The sequence below is a fragment of the Saimiri boliviensis genome, chromosome 12, assembly GCF_048565385.1.
Source record: "Saimiri boliviensis isolate mSaiBol1 chromosome 12, mSaiBol1.pri, whole genome shotgun sequence".
Taxonomy (NCBI): domain Eukaryota; kingdom Metazoa; phylum Chordata; class Mammalia; order Primates; family Cebidae; genus Saimiri; species Saimiri boliviensis.
The window spans coordinates 108454775-108469959 of record NC_133460.1 but is presented as its reverse complement, the minus strand read 5'-3'; the positions used below and the strand labels follow the sequence as shown (position 1 = coordinate 108469959).

Genomic DNA, 15185 nt, shown 5'->3' with positions numbered 1-15185 from the left:
TGCAAAGACCTCCCGGACCTCCCTTCCTGCCTTTTTTCCTCTATTGCTCTAAACTCCGCAACCGGAATTGCTTGGGGTTCCTCATACAACCTCTCAATGCCCCACCTTTCCAGCGGAGGATAAACTGACTTTCCAAAGCCAGTATCCCCAATCTCAAGTCCTGGTCCCTCAAGTGGACTTGAGCAAAATGGATACAGAGCATGGTAGGCAGCCTTCAAGATGGCTTCCTCCTGAGATTCAGACTCTTGTGGGATCCCCTCCCTTGAGGATGAGCTGGGCCTCTTGATTCTCTTCTCTTCACATTCACAGAAGATGGCAGAAGAGGTGGGATGTGGCTTCCAAGACTAAATTACAAAAGGACTTCCATCTTAGTGATCTCTCTCCGTCTCAAATCGTAAGCCGTCCTGTTGTGAAGACACTCGGGTGGAAAGACCCTGTTACCACGTGCGAGGCGCTAACTCTCAGGACCTCAGAACGTGACTATAATTGGTGACAGGATTTTTTAATGAGATAATTCATTTAAAATGAGGTCACTAGGGTTGGCCCTAATCTTTTATGACCGGTGACTTATAAGAGATTAGGAACAGACAGAAGCAGAGGAAAGACCCTGTGAAGGCACAGGGAGAAGGTGGCTGCCTGCAGGCCAAGGACAGAGGCCTCAGAAGAAACCAGCCCAGGGAAACACCTTGAACTTGGACTTCTAGCCTCCAGAATTGTGAGAAATGAATGTCTGTCATGTATGTCATCCGGTGTGTGGTATTCGTTATGGCAGCCCTAGCAAACGACCACAGGTCCAATACCATGTCAGTGAGCTTGGAAGCAGATCTTCTGAGGTCCAACAGCCACACGAGTGAGCTTGGATGCGGATCTCCCAGCCCCGTCACCCCTTGAGGTAATCACAGCACTGGCTAATGATGCTCCCGCTGCCCTCGAGAGACCCTGAGTCAGAGGGGCCGGTGAAGCCACCTCTGGGCTCTGGATCCACACTGTGTCTAGGCTGTCCTGTGAGAGAGTGAACGCTGGTTGTTTGTAAGTTTTGGGGTAATTTGTTACACAACAAAGGAAATTGAATACGCCTCCTCATCCTTCAGGGCTGGCAGGACATATATTTCATCGACGAAACCAAGGTGCAATTTTGAAGGTGAAAAGAAATTCTAAAATAACAAGAAGTGTACATATTTTGGAAATATTTATTTCTTGACTGGCAAGTTTTTAAAAATAGTTCTATAATTGGTTCTATAACAAACTATTTTCAACAAGAAAATTATTTCTAAAGCAAAAACTAACAGCTGGGCATGGTGGCTCACGCCTCTAATCTCAGCACTTTGGAAGGCCGGGGCCAGAGGATCACTTGAGCTTAGGAGTTCAAGACCAGTCTGTGCAATGTGGCAAGACTCCATCTCTACAAAAAATAAAAAATAAAAACATTAGCTGGGCAGAGCAGTGCTCACCTGTCGTCCCAGTCACTAGGCAGACCAAGGCAGGAGGATCACTTGAGGCCAGGAATTTGAGAAACATATTATGGTTAATTAATTTGAAATATTGACATCTGTACTCTATCCTTCGTTACAGATTGTAGTATTTTGAATTGGGAAAATATTCTTTGTACAGATGTTGAGGCCCTCGTCAGCTCAAGGGAAATGAAGGATATTTTCAATGCTAACTTTTTGACATTAAAATGTGAAACTCTTTCAGCCTAAATATTTTACCAGAGACTGTTTTTTGCCTCCTTTCAGAGTACCTTTTTCTTCAGCAAATATTTTTATAAGACAGAATTCATCAGATAAGTCATATTTATTTGTGATTCTTTCTAATGCTTTGTTACACATTTGGAAGCTGCAACATTGTAGGCTTTCTCAGTTTCATGCTCTCCTGGGACAATGTATTTCTTTCTAATTAAAACAGAAGCTCCATCAAAAGCATCTTGTCACGAGTCAAGATATTCTGAAATATCATTATAGAATTTCCACATTGAGGTCTAATTGTTTAATGTGCTGAGTTTCTTTTTTCTTTCTTTCTTTCTTTTTTTTTTTAGGGATGAATTCCAATGTCTTTTCATTTGTAAGCTTTGTTTTCAATTAATGCAATTCTTTCAAAGCTTCGAAAACCTGAAAATCCGTGTGTTGAATAATCTGATCAGGCATCTCCAATTTTTTGAACAACGTGCATCCGAAATTTAGAGGACTCATTTACAAAAAAGTTTAATATTGTCCCAGGATATTCAGATTGACTTCAAAAGCTCAAACTTTTCTAAACTCTGATATGGGAACAGGCAGCAAAGAGAGAAGGCACACGAGCTGTGCTATAGCGTGGTGGTTTTCATCTTCAATCAGCTTTGTCATAAGATTTTTGTTAAATAGCATATATATAATTTGTAAATGTTGGCAACTAAAGCTTTTACTTAAATCGTTAGACTATCACAGCCTGTTTGGAACCAATTATAAATTATATGTGTACCGTTACCAATTCCAAGTAAATTTCCGCTTCATAGGTTTTTTAATTTAGTAAGAATACTGTTTTTATCATGACATCGTGGTTTACTAAAAGCTATATTTTTATTATCATTGCAAAAACAAGTACTTTTTAGCATCAGTGTCAAGCTTTAAATGCAATTTGTGATAGTATAGTATAGAACTTTATGTTTCTTCCTGGAATTTCTAATTGCTTTCTTTTCTTTCCTTTTAAAGAGATGGGGTCTTGCTCTGTTGCTCAGGCTGGAGTGCAATTGCACTATTATAGCTCACAGCAGCCTCTGTCTCCTGGCTTCAAGTGATCCTCCTGCCTCAGCCTCCTCAGTAGCGGGGTGGGGGGGGGTGCTTATCACCATGCCTGGCTAATTTAAAACATTTTTTAGAGATGGAGTCTTACTATGCTTTTTTCTTTTTGACAAGGGAATTACAGTATATTTCTCCATTATATCTTTGAACTATTCAGTCTCTCAATCCTAATTTTTGTTAAGGAAAATAAGAAAATGATTTTTTTCTTAAAGGTTCTCCACCCTACCACCACCCCTGCCCCCAAACCCCAGGATTCTCTTATTTCTTGTTAAGATCTGGACAGATACATCTTTTTTTCTAGTTCTGTTATCAAGCTGTGATCCTAGAAGTTTTTCTTTGGATGCCTGGGATGAGTCTACTCTGTTTTTAGAAATCCCGTGTCCTTTTCTTGCTTAGATACCGTCTTCATTTTGCTGAAGAATCCTGAGAATATTTTTCAAAAAGGATAGTCGAGATATAGATTTTTAAGTATTTTTGTGCCTGAAAATGTTATTTTGCCCTTACACTTATTGAATAGTTTTTATTCAAAAATAGAATTGTAAGTGTAGAGTTTCATTTCTTTAGTGAGAACTTGAGAGCATTGTTCTAGTCTTCTGGTGTTCAGCGTTGCTGAAGAGAAGTCACATGCCAACATGATTGTAATTCCTTTGCCAATAATCTGTTTTTCCCATCTGGAAGCTTTTAAAATCTTCTCCTTGTCCTTGGAGTTCTAGTTTTTGTGATAGTTTATCTGGAGGCAGGTCTTTCTTCATTTATTCTGTTTGGTATCTAGAAGGTCCTATCAACCAGGAGATTTGTAGATCCCTGCAGCACTTGGGAGATGTTATACTCTCAGTTGTATAATTTATACATTTTCTCCGTTTTATTTTTTCTGTAATTTCTAGTTAATGACTATAGAACTTCTTATATTGAACTTACATATCTCAGGTATTTTCTTGTGTATCTTTCTCTTTGTTTTTTTTGATAGATATTCTGAGAGATTTCTTCAACTGTACATCTTTTTCCACGAAACTTTTCTTTTAGCAGTTGTACTTCTGAGAATTCTTTCCCGTGTTCTAATTGCTCCGTTTTAAGCAGAGCCTGTTTTCTTTTTAGGGACACAACAGCTTCTTGGTTTTCTCTAAGGGGACCAACCTTTGAAAAGTTCCTTTCTGTCCTTTGCATTTTGTTTGTTTGTTCTTACCTTCCACGTGGCTGATGTTCTTCAGCACCTGGTTTGGTTGTCATATGTGTGAAGAGACAATCGGAGTGATGGACATTTGGAATTGGTGGGGGTTTCTTCGTCTTTGCAGCAGATGCAGTTTGGTACCCGGTGGGCCTTAAAACCTGGACATTTGTCGATTCCTTCCGCACCTGGGAATGCTATTCCATCATTATGTACTTTTTACATTTTCTCCATTCCCCTGCCCTGCTAGAATTCCTACTAAATTCTAGTGTTTCCTCCAGAGCCTTCTGCTCGGAGTGGGAGTCCTGAGAGCGCTTGTATGTGGGCAGGGCCTGTTGTCTAGCTGGTTTTACACTGATGCGAACAGGCAAGGAACAGGCAGGCCAGTGGGGCCCCACCTGCCAGGCGCTCGCGCACACACACACACACACACACACCCCATCCTCTGCTGCAGGGAGGCCCATCATCATCAGACTGGGGCTCGGAGCTGGGGGCAGAAAGACTGTGCTGGAATTAGGACCCTGGTGATTCTGAAGCCCAGATGTGGTGTTGTGAGGAAAAAGGGTGGTGGGGGCTTAAGGAAGGCAGGGTGTGGGAATGGGTGAGGGCTGAAGGGAGAGGAAGGGGTGAAGTTGGTGAGGGGCCATCACAGATATAGAGAGTGTGTGTGCATGTGTATGTGTGTGCATGTGTGTGTGAGCGTGTGTGTTTGGAGGGGTAGGGGAGAGCTGGGCAGGGTAGAGGGAAGAACACCTCTCCAATCCTGGGCCAGGCTCCAAGGGGCCATGGAGGCAGATAGGCTGGAATTCCTCAGCCAGTGCCACCCCTTTCTCCCCGGACAGTGGCCCAGGAGATGCCCCTGAGTTTAGGGCAAGTGGTGCCACCCACACTGTGCTCCAGTGATGGTCACGATGCCCTGTCACACATGTGAGCTCATTTCTTCCTAGCTCTTGTGCCCCGAGTCGGACTGTGGAAGCGTGGACCTAGACGTTACCCAGACCAGGGGGTGGTCCTTGGCCCTGCTGGTGACCTCGGGCAAACCGCTTAACCTCTGGAAGCCTCAATTTGGTCATGTACGGCTGGGACAATAATAGTTTTTGTCACTGAACTTTGCTAAGCCTCAGGTGCAGCAACGCTAAGTGGGACTGTGATGTTCACGTGCCACAGCGGAGGTGAGCGTGAGAAGCGGTCGTGAACAGAAAGCCTTTGCGGGGCCCGTGGTGCCCTCGGTTCCACTCGAGAGTTGAGGAAGCTCACCTGGGCGGGGCTCAGGGGCTTCCTCAGCATCACCGGTGGACCCAGGTTCCATGGCTGTGGGTGGACAGCGGGCTCTCTGGCTCTTGGGGGCGTCCCCTTCTGTTTTGCCTGTTGAGCTGGACAGAGCCTCAGAACAGCCCAGACGTCCCATGTTGCCAAATTACTTTCCAAATGGGGAATGTGTGACTATTCCTGACACCTTCCCCAGACATGGGAAAGGCTTTACGAGGGGATCTCACACCTCGGCTGAGCCCCGGCAGGAGGGAGCTGGCCTTGACCTGCCCAGTGCGACAAAGCTTGAGTGCAAACAGCGATCGTCCGTTTTACAGGCCAGCAGCTGCTGGGAGAAACATGTTGTGATGCTGAGCTTGCTGGGTTCCTGCGCACGGTTCAGAATTTGCAAGTAAAATGGATTTTGTGTCATTCACACTCAGCTGGAATTCGAATCAGCTCACTGCTGCCCAGCTCCCCGCTGGTGCTGGCTGAGACTGGAGCTCGCCGTGCTCGGTGTGGTGAGCTTGCGCTGGAGGCTCGGGGGAGCGTGGCGCTGCATGTTGGTCCGGTTATGGTTACGGTTACGGTTACTGTTTGCAAAGCGTTTCCACCGCCTGGCCTGTATATAGGCCTCCCACAACCCTGTGAGATGGATGAGCCAGAAACTCTGCCCATTTTCCAGGAGAGGCAGGGCCAGCCTCACAGGCCTGAGGCCTGTGCAGTCGCAAAGGGCCCTGTGATCAGGCCCTGAGCTTCTTGGTTTAATGCTCTTCTGCCATCATCTTGAAATTACAATAATTTTATCTTTGAACCAGTGTTTTGTAGGTGAAGGCTGACGGGACCGTGGAGCGGGCACATGAGCCGAAGTTTCATGCAGTAGACATGCTGCTGTTCCTTGCTGCCTCATTAGCATGTGTTCTTCTTGATGCCCCATGAGCAGAGAGTTCCAGGGAACCCATGACACGTGGAGTGTGACTCAAAGTGAGTACAAGGGATGCGTGCTGCATGCACAGCTGATTGAGCAAGGGCCCAGACAACCCTGACGGGCGACGCTTTTCATTCAAACCAGAACTCGCCGAGAATGCAGAAGAGAGGCAGCGATGTTTGAAGAAGCACAAATGACCAAGGAAACCTGTCATGCCTTTTCTTACTCATGTCACTTCCCTGTGTTAGCCAAGCACTTCCACTGCAAGTGAGACACAGAGGAAGAGGGGAAGGCGGGGCAGCCATCGTTCCTTTTTCCCTTAGTTCTTCCTTCCCCAGCAGTTAGGCAAAGGCAGAGCGTGCTGGCAGAACGCGATTCTACCCAGAAATCCTAAAATTGCTGCTGGTCATCTGGAAGAATCAACTTGAAACAAAAACAGAAAACAGTTGAGTTTTTTTTCTGCAGCGTTTCTACTGTTCTAGCAAGAACAAAAATATATTTGTGTGTACAAAATATCAAATACAAATTATAGCTTTGATGATTCTACATGAGTTCAATGTTTTTATATTGTAACTGTAACTGGCATTGCACAATATAATGATGAATGGTAAAATTCATGTTAGCAATTAAAAATTATAATTTTTCTTTACTTAGAATGGCATCAAATAGCAAATAAAAAACATCATGACAAGATGAGAGAGACTGGAAGAAAGAAGAAAGCTCAGTGTTTTAGTTACTTTAATGACACCTTTTTCCTGCTTTTTGAAGAAGAGGTCCCACATTTTCATTTTGAACAAAGAGCCCCACCGTTATGAGGAGGCCACCCAGATCCCACAGTTATTCAGAGGTGAGTTGGGATAGAATACTGGACTCCAGACTTTGATGGCATCTGGGAGCAGGATCAATGATGGTGGTGATGATGGTGGCGGGAATGATGATGATGATGGTGTTGAAGAAGATGGTGATGATGGTAGTGGTAATGATGATGGTGGTGGTGATGGCAGCAGTGATGATGATGGTGCTGGTGATGATGGTGGTGGTGGTGGTGGTGGTGATGGTAATGATGATGAAGATGGTGGTGGTGCTGATGGTGCTGGCAATGATGATGATGATGGTGTTGAAGAAGATGATGATAATGGTAGTGGTAATGATGGTGGTGGTGGTGATGGCAGCAGTGATGATGATGGTGCTGGTGATGACGGTGGTGGTGGTGGTGGTGATGGTAATGATGATGAAGATGGTGGTGGTGCTGATGGTGCTGGCGATGATGATGATGGTGTTGAAGAAGATGATAATGGTAGTGGTAATGATGGTGGTGGCAGTGGTGATGATGATGGTGCTCGTGATGATGGTGCTTGTAATGTTGATGGTGATGATGGTGCTGGTGGTGATAATGGTAATGATGATGAAGATGGTGGTGGTGCTGATGGTGCTGACAATGATGATGATGGTGTTGTTGAAGATGATGACGTAGTGGGAATGATGGTGGTGGTGATAATGGTGATGATGACGGTGATGGTGGTGGTGATAATGGTGATGGTGGTGGTGGTGGTGGTGATAATGGTGATGATGGTGGTGGTGGTTGTGGTGTAATGGTGATGATGATGGTGATGGTGGTGGTGGTGGTGATAATGGTGATGATGATGGTGGTGGTGGTGGTGATAATGGTGATGGTGGTGGTGGTGGTGATAATGGTGATGATGGTGGTTATAAAGTAACATTACTGAGCTAAGCATGATATATGACACATGCAGTAGCTCATTCAGATTCATGACAATCTTGGGAGGTAGATACAGTTACCTTCTACTTTTCATAGGAAGAAACCAATGCTTTGAAAGGTTGAGCAACTTGCCCACATTACTTGACTGGCAAGCAGCATAGCCAATCACCATGGACCAACAGACTCAGCCACCAACTTATCTGCTGTCCTGCCTGCTAGGAGTAACACACCTGATTCTTTTGTCCCTGTCTCCCCGGACATCAGGATCCTCCTGGTAAGAAACAGAGTTATTCATTTTATTTGTTTTTCTTTTAAAGTCATGGATCATGAAATTCCTCTTCTGGGCATCCTTTAACTGATAACACTTCTGTCTTGCCCTTCCAACATTCTCCACATAGCAAGAAGACAGTTATCTAGTAAAAACGTAAATCTGATTATCTTGCTTCCTGCTTAAAAGCCTTTGATGGTTCCCAGCACACGCAAAAGGAAATGCAAACTCCCTGAACACAACCTTACTTAACTCCCTGTGCGATCTGCCTCAAGGCTTCTCTGGAGACTCATCTCTGTTTCTGCTCCTTGAGTCATTGTGCTCTAGCTACACTGGCCTATTTTTGTTCCTCCAATCTGCTAAGCTCTTTCCCACCCCAGGACCAGCTGATGTTCCTTCTTTTGCCTGGGATACTGTTCACTCCCATCACTCTTTGCCCGGCCAAATGTGGCTCATTGTTGACTTTACATCATAACCGTAAATTCAAGATTTTACATTTGCTTTGGTCATCTGGCACAAAATTGATGCTTGGTAAATAACAAATTACTTCATTTTCTGTTGCTTAGCCAGTACTAGCCAAAAAAATAGGAAAAAAACCAGAATAATGAGAATAATACATGATGAGTAATAAAATGTCCCAACTGTACAGAAGTTTTTCGAAGTGGTGATGAGGAAAGCCTCCTTTGCTTCCCTGCAGCCCTCCTTGGCCCCTCCCTGGTTCCTCTCTATTGGGTGTACATCCTTCCAGACCATTTTCCATGGACTTTGGTGCCAGGATAATTATTAAGATGCCATTTTCTTTGCATCCTAGTATTTTCTTTCCTCCAGACCTACAAGGTAGCCAAATCTTCATGAGTGTAGCAGGGGTTTCCTAAGAGCTTTTGGAGTTCAAGGCCCAGAATAGAAGATGTGGGACTCAGAGAACACAGAGCTCACCCAGGCATTTGCTTCCAAAGCTAGGCAGCCAGGAGCTGTCGGCCCGGTGATCTCACAGGGGCGGGCCTCTCGGGGGAAATGTGAACCAAAGTGAAGGAGGTGTGTGGCCTAGGCTGGCAAGGGTCAGGGTTTTGTGGTGCTAGAAGGGGCAGGAGCCTGGACCCCACTCACACACATCCCCTGGAGTGGCCATGGTGAGGGAAGTGTTTTGGAAGGACAAGGTTGTCAGGGGCACTCAGAGAGAGGAACTGCAGGTGCCCAGGCTCCTGATTCACTAAGATATCTGTTCCTGAGTTTGGCATGAAGACAGCAGAGCTGTCCACTCTCATAGGATCACCGGGTTGGATCATCTGGGTTGGAGCCAAGTGCTGAACCTCCAAAGCTGTTGGCAAGCCCTTAGAGAGGACTGCTGGGACCCAAAGATGCAAGACCCTTCCCTGAATTTCCTGGAGGTCTTTGACACGGAAGGGAACACCCAGCACAAAGACGTTGGATTACTTAACCATCTTGTTGAGTGGGGGCTCCTAGACAGGTTTATGTTGATTTAGGGCAAGCTAAGAAATGTGTTATCTTAACACCTAAGTAACAGAATACTACTGGACTGGATGACCCTAAGGCCCCTGCCAGCTACGGCTTCCTGGCAGGCCGCATCTGGAATCAGCTCCTGCTTTTTGGAGCAGGGGAGGCAAAGGTGCCTCCTTCTCAGGGCCCCATATTTGTGGCCTGGGCTCCCTGTGATGGCCCTACCCCAATGGGAGGCGGGATTCCATGAGGGGAGGCAGAGACCGGGCAGCAGCCTGGAGAGGAGGGACGTGGTGCTTCCCCTGCCCTGGTAGAGACCGCCTTGGATAGCAGGTAGGCTGCCCACAGCTCTCTGAGGTCCTCACCTGGTGATGACTACTAGGGTTCAAACCAGGGAGCTGGTAATTTCCCGAAAATTCCTCCCAGACAGAGGCACAAATGGCCAAGCCAAGGCCACAAGATGGAACGTGAACTCAGGACTACTGAGCTCCCAAACCTAAGCTCCTGAAGGAGGATACACTGCACAGGCAGGGAGGGCACTCTTGCCCTCTTGGACTTTTCCTGATTGCCCTGAAGGGTGCCTGGGCCGTGTTCTGGTAGACCAGCCCTGCTCTTACTGGGACACATCTTGGTCTTGGGCATGGAGGGTGAGATACAAGGACTGGGGAGCCCTCCTGAACCTGAGGCCAGCCTCCTCTTTCCAGTAATCTCACAGCCCAGCCCTTGTGGGGCCCTCAGTCAGACTGGGACTGAGGCTTAATATGATCACCAGGGGGTGGTCAGATATGGCGCAGTCCTGAATGGCCTCAGTTTTCTGTCCTGCACAATGGGCTTGATCATCTCCCGGGTCCTGTACCAGGATGAGTCTGGCAAAGCTGTTTTCAAGGCTGGGCCAAGAGGTTGAAGTTTCCAGGTTCCTCTGGGTCAGAAACTGTTCAGATTGTTTTGCCAAAATGCCACCCAGCTCTGTTCGGGATGGGGCAATGTGGATCACCTGCCACAGGCAGCCCCTGATCTGGTCTGGGTGGGAGGGGAGCTCAGTTAGCCCTGGCAGTGGACAAGTCCCACGATCATGATTTCTTATGCCCAGGAACAGCCTTAGCTGTGAGTGCAGAGGGGACTCTGCTCCTGGTGGGCCCAGCGTCTGCGAGGGTGGCCTTCATGTCATTGCAAAAAGCCTTTGCTCTGATGATAAAAGACACACATACTTAGAGAGAATTTGAAAAGTATAGACAAGTATAAAGAAGAAAAATCAGATGACTAGAATCTTACCACTCAGGGATGGCTACATATGAAGTTTTGGTGTATTTTATTTTAGGATTTTAAAAGCATGTGTTTGGATAGATTTACAAAATCAGGACGGTATGACTTCAGACCACACTCTACATATAACAAGCCACGTGTAACTTAGCCAGGAATTATTTATCCACCCCCTTTCTTTGACATTTAAATTCTTTGTTCTTTGCTGCTATAAACAATGAGGTGACCTTGACATTTATAGGTGTCTCCTTGGGATGACGGCTCTTTGGATATCTATATGTCATTGCGGAAAATGTTCTGCCATTGTTTTTGAGATAGAATCTCAAATTGTTTACCAGAAAGCTCATATGCCACCAGTGGGACACCGCAGGTGTCAGGACAACTACAAAATGCAGAAACAGGGCATTGGGGGGGGGCTCCCTAGTGTAAGTCCAACAGCCCTGTCCTTGATGGGTTCTGGAGTGCACCTCTCATCTCTGGGCAGGGGCCGTATCCCGGATGACCCTGAGTTATGAAGGAAGCACTATTCATGCGGATACTGCTCAAGGCTGAGCAGGCAATGTGGCTTAGAAAGCTTCCCTTCCACAGGTATAGTGTGCTTCTGTTTCAGCCCAAGGTTAACTCTGCTGTCAGGAAGGACTCATGCTGTAGGCCTCCCAGAGGGTTGAGGGCTGTAGGAGCAGCCAGGCCTGGACAAATCTGACTGAAGCTAGCTCTGACAGGCAGGCTCCATTTGTGCTCAGATCCTGGCAGCCTGATGGCATCCCGACTCCGGGAGCACAGGGCATCTTTCCACTTTGTGCTTCGGGACCCCAGGAAGCCTGCTTTGCCCGGTGCCAGCCCAGCCTGGGAGTCTGGGTGAACTCAAGCCCCTGGAATCTACCAGCACTGACTGTGGGAGCAGGCACTGGATGGGGTGGGGCAATCTTGGGGGTGTTCTGTGTGCCCCTTCCAGAGGAACCAGGTCCCCATGACCCACAGCAGCAGCTTCAATGAAGCCTTTGGGTATGGCTTTTCCTCTTTCCTTTTCTTACTCTTCCACTCCCTCCCTCCTGCTTCCTGGGCTCATCTTCCCCTCACCCCAAATCACCTGCACCAAGCCCTTGTCTGAGGCTGTGCTTCTGGGGAACCCAAACTTAGTGGTTTCCTGTATGATCTCGGTGACACAGAGACCAGCCAGGACCTGTAATAATGGTGCTCACGTTGGCTATTTGAACCCTTCCTGGGAGGAACTGTGAGGGTCTCCTCAGCCACTGTGATCCTCCAACTGCAGTGAGAGCTGGTATCCGGGATGGTCACCAAGAGTGCCTGTCTCCACTTGATGGGGCATCACTGACTAGGTGCCTGGATGATAGTAACTAATTTACAATGTCCTCTAAGTAATAAAATAAACTAACATGTTACGAATGAAACATAAAGTCTGTATGAGCTTTGAGGATCAAACAAGAGGTGCTGCAGAAATTTCAGGTTTTCAGAGGGCTGCTCTGAGTTCCTGCTCCTGAGGGCCCCAGGGGATTCAAGTTTATTGTCCTCTGCTGGGGGCTCCCCTGGGACCAGAGGAAGGGCCCTGAATAGCCGTCGATTCTCACGAAGACTTGGGTTTACAGAGGGCATGTGCATTTTTTTGTCTCACAGCACCCAGTGAGGCCATCGGTTACTTTTATCCTCATTTTAGGCAGAGAGAGGTTCAACATTGTCTGAAGACTCAGCCATCCAGGGCTCACCCAGGTGGCACCCAGATCTTCAGACAAGTTCTGTTACTGAAACACCAGGGGTTCGGTCTAGGTTCTGCTGCTCACCACATAGAAAGCCTATCACAGAGACAATGATTATTGCCAAGGAAGAGGGATTTCATCGGGTGCTGCAGCTGAGGCGACGGGTGATCTGTCTCAAACCCAGCTCCCTGACCAATTGAAATAGGGGCTTATATAGCATGGAAGAAATGGAACTATGTTTGGGAAAACAGAAACCCAGGAGGGCTGAGGAGGAAATCATGATGAACGAGGTCCTGGTGTTTCATTGTCAAGATCTGGTGAGTTTCAAGCTTTAAGACCAGGAAAGTCAATTTCTATGTTTATTAAAATACAATAGCAACTGTCTGTGGCAGGCGTCCCCAAACTTTTTACACAGGGGGCCAGTTCACTGTCCCTCAGACCGTTGGAGGGCCGCCACATACTGTGCTCCTCTCACTGACCACCAATGAAAGAGGTGCCCCTTCCTGAAGTGCGGCGGGGGGCCGGATAAATGGCCTCAGGGGGCCGCATGCAGCCCGTGGGCCGTAGTTTGGGGACGCCTGGTCTGTGGGCTGATTGGGTCGGTTTCACTCCTTTCAGAATGCCACAGGGCTGCCTGGGGGAAGGGGCAGTTTGGGTTTGGCCAAGACTGACTGGTTGGCTGCATTAGAAAGTTTATGATTTGCTGAAGAGCTATGCATCCACAGTCCGGACCCGGGGTGAGGACAGGTCTTGTCGGTACTGGGAGAAGTTCACTCTTGGACATTTGCTCAAGGGCAGCACCACCTGAGTGCTCAGGGGTTGGTGGTGAGTGCCACTGTGGCCCTTTTTGCCAGAGGAATGTTCTGTCCTGCTTTCTCTCATCTGAACCAGGACTTGTGTGTGCACTGGGGAAAGGAGTCTTGTGTTCAGCTAGGGCTGGAGGTGGCCCAGCCTGCGTCACCCTGGCCTAGCACCTTGCTCTTTGGCTCAAGTACCCTGGGCTCATGGATTGCTTCAGGAAGAGAAGGAGGAAGCGGCAGAGGTGGCTGGGATGGTTCTAGAAGCAGACTCTTGTTTTGGAAGGCTGCCCACAGACTTACTCCCCTCTGGGGGTTGGGGAAATGAGGAGGTCAATTTCAAGCTTTAAGACCAGGAAAGTCCTAATCCATTGCTCACCTAGAAATCCATTGCTGAGGAATCAGTTGCTGAGTTGGTTCGGGTTATATGGAGAGGGGCCGTCATCCCACAGGGGGACCTGAATTTGTTCCTCTCTCTGGCCTTGGTGGGTGGAGGAGGCTGGTGCCTTGGTTCTGCCTGGGCAGGTGCAGGTCTGGGACATGCCTGTTCCCTGTCTGCCGCATCTCCCTTGGACCCTGCCTGATTCCATTGATTAGAAAAGCAGTTGCAGCAGGTTCTGGCGGGGCCGGTGCTGATGGGAGGATGGCTGTTTCCAAGTCTGTGGAATGTTGTCAGCACATGAACCATGACCGCACCCTTGCTGGGCGAAGAGTCAGCTTCTGGGATTATATTAATAATAAATGGCGTCCATGACCAGCCCTGCTCCTGCAAAGGCAATAATAACACCCACAGTGAACACCATGATTGGTCTGTTAGCACCGGCTCATCACAGTGATCTTATGATGGGCTCTGTTATTGGTTCTGTTCCACAGACGCAAAAACCTAGGCTTAACAAGGTAGGTGACTTGCTCTGAGTGGCACAGTCAGTAAGTGGCATCCCAGGGCCCTGAGGCTCGATCCCTGTACCATCCCAGGGACCTGAGGCTCGATCCCTGTACCATCCCAGGGTCCTGAGGCTCGATCCCTGTACCATCCCAGGGCCCTGAGGCTCGATCCCTGTACCATCCCAGGGCCCTGAGGCTCGATCCCTGTACCATCCCAGGGCCCTGAGGCTCGATCCCTGCACCATCCTAGGGTCCTGAGGCTCGATCCCTGCACCATCCCAGGGTCCTGAGGCTCGATCCCTGCACCACCACCTTCCACATCCTGAGCTCTTTTTCTGTGCCAGGCCCGGCATTCAGACTCCACAGGCATCATTTCATTTTCATCTCATAATGACTTCCAGGGAAGGTGCTGCCATTAACATCATCTTAAGTGGGGCTCAGAGAGGTTTGCTCTAGTCACCCAGCCAGTGGTGGACCAGTCTGTAGACCCCTGGCTTGCCTGACCCCGGAACCCTTGTTCTTTATCACTGGGCTGCAGCTCCATGGCTGTGGGGGGCCCTGGGAAAGGGGAATTCTTGCAACCAAGAGGCCAAAGCAGCTGAGATCACAAGACAGGGGTGATGCATAGGTCATGGTTCTACCCTCCACTTGCCACTGGGCAGAGGCCATGTCCCCTGTGAGGGCTGCTTAGGCAAGGCTGAGGCACACCTCTTGGGTGGCAGAGCACAGAGCAGCACTGGGCACCCGACAGCCAGTCCATGTGTCGCTGGGATCTGGCCATGAGCCTCTGGGTTAGTGTTCAGTTGAAAAGCCTCCAAAAAAGCACAATAACTTGGACAAGCTGACTAATAAGGATTTTTTTTCTATAATTAAATCATATCATCATCCTTCCAACAATGGATGGATTCATTTGTTACATACTAGCATTTTTCTGTTCAACTAGAAATCCATTGCATGCCTAGAA

At 47.9% G+C, this 15185-nt stretch overlaps 1 long non-coding RNA gene across 1 annotated transcript in view; it reads left to right on the top strand.

Annotated features, from left to right (window-relative positions):
* The window catches only part of LOC141580737 (uncharacterized), a 28575-nt gene extending 20216 nt beyond the window's left edge, over positions 1-8359 (top strand). The window contains exons 2-4 of the long non-coding RNA XR_012513031.1: positions 6009-6174; positions 6773-6965; positions 7935-8359. This is a non-coding gene — a long non-coding RNA (uncharacterized LOC141580737). The remainder of the gene's footprint in view (positions 1-6008; positions 6175-6772; positions 6966-7934) is intronic.
* The last annotated feature ends 6826 nt before the right edge of the window (positions 8360-15185 follow it).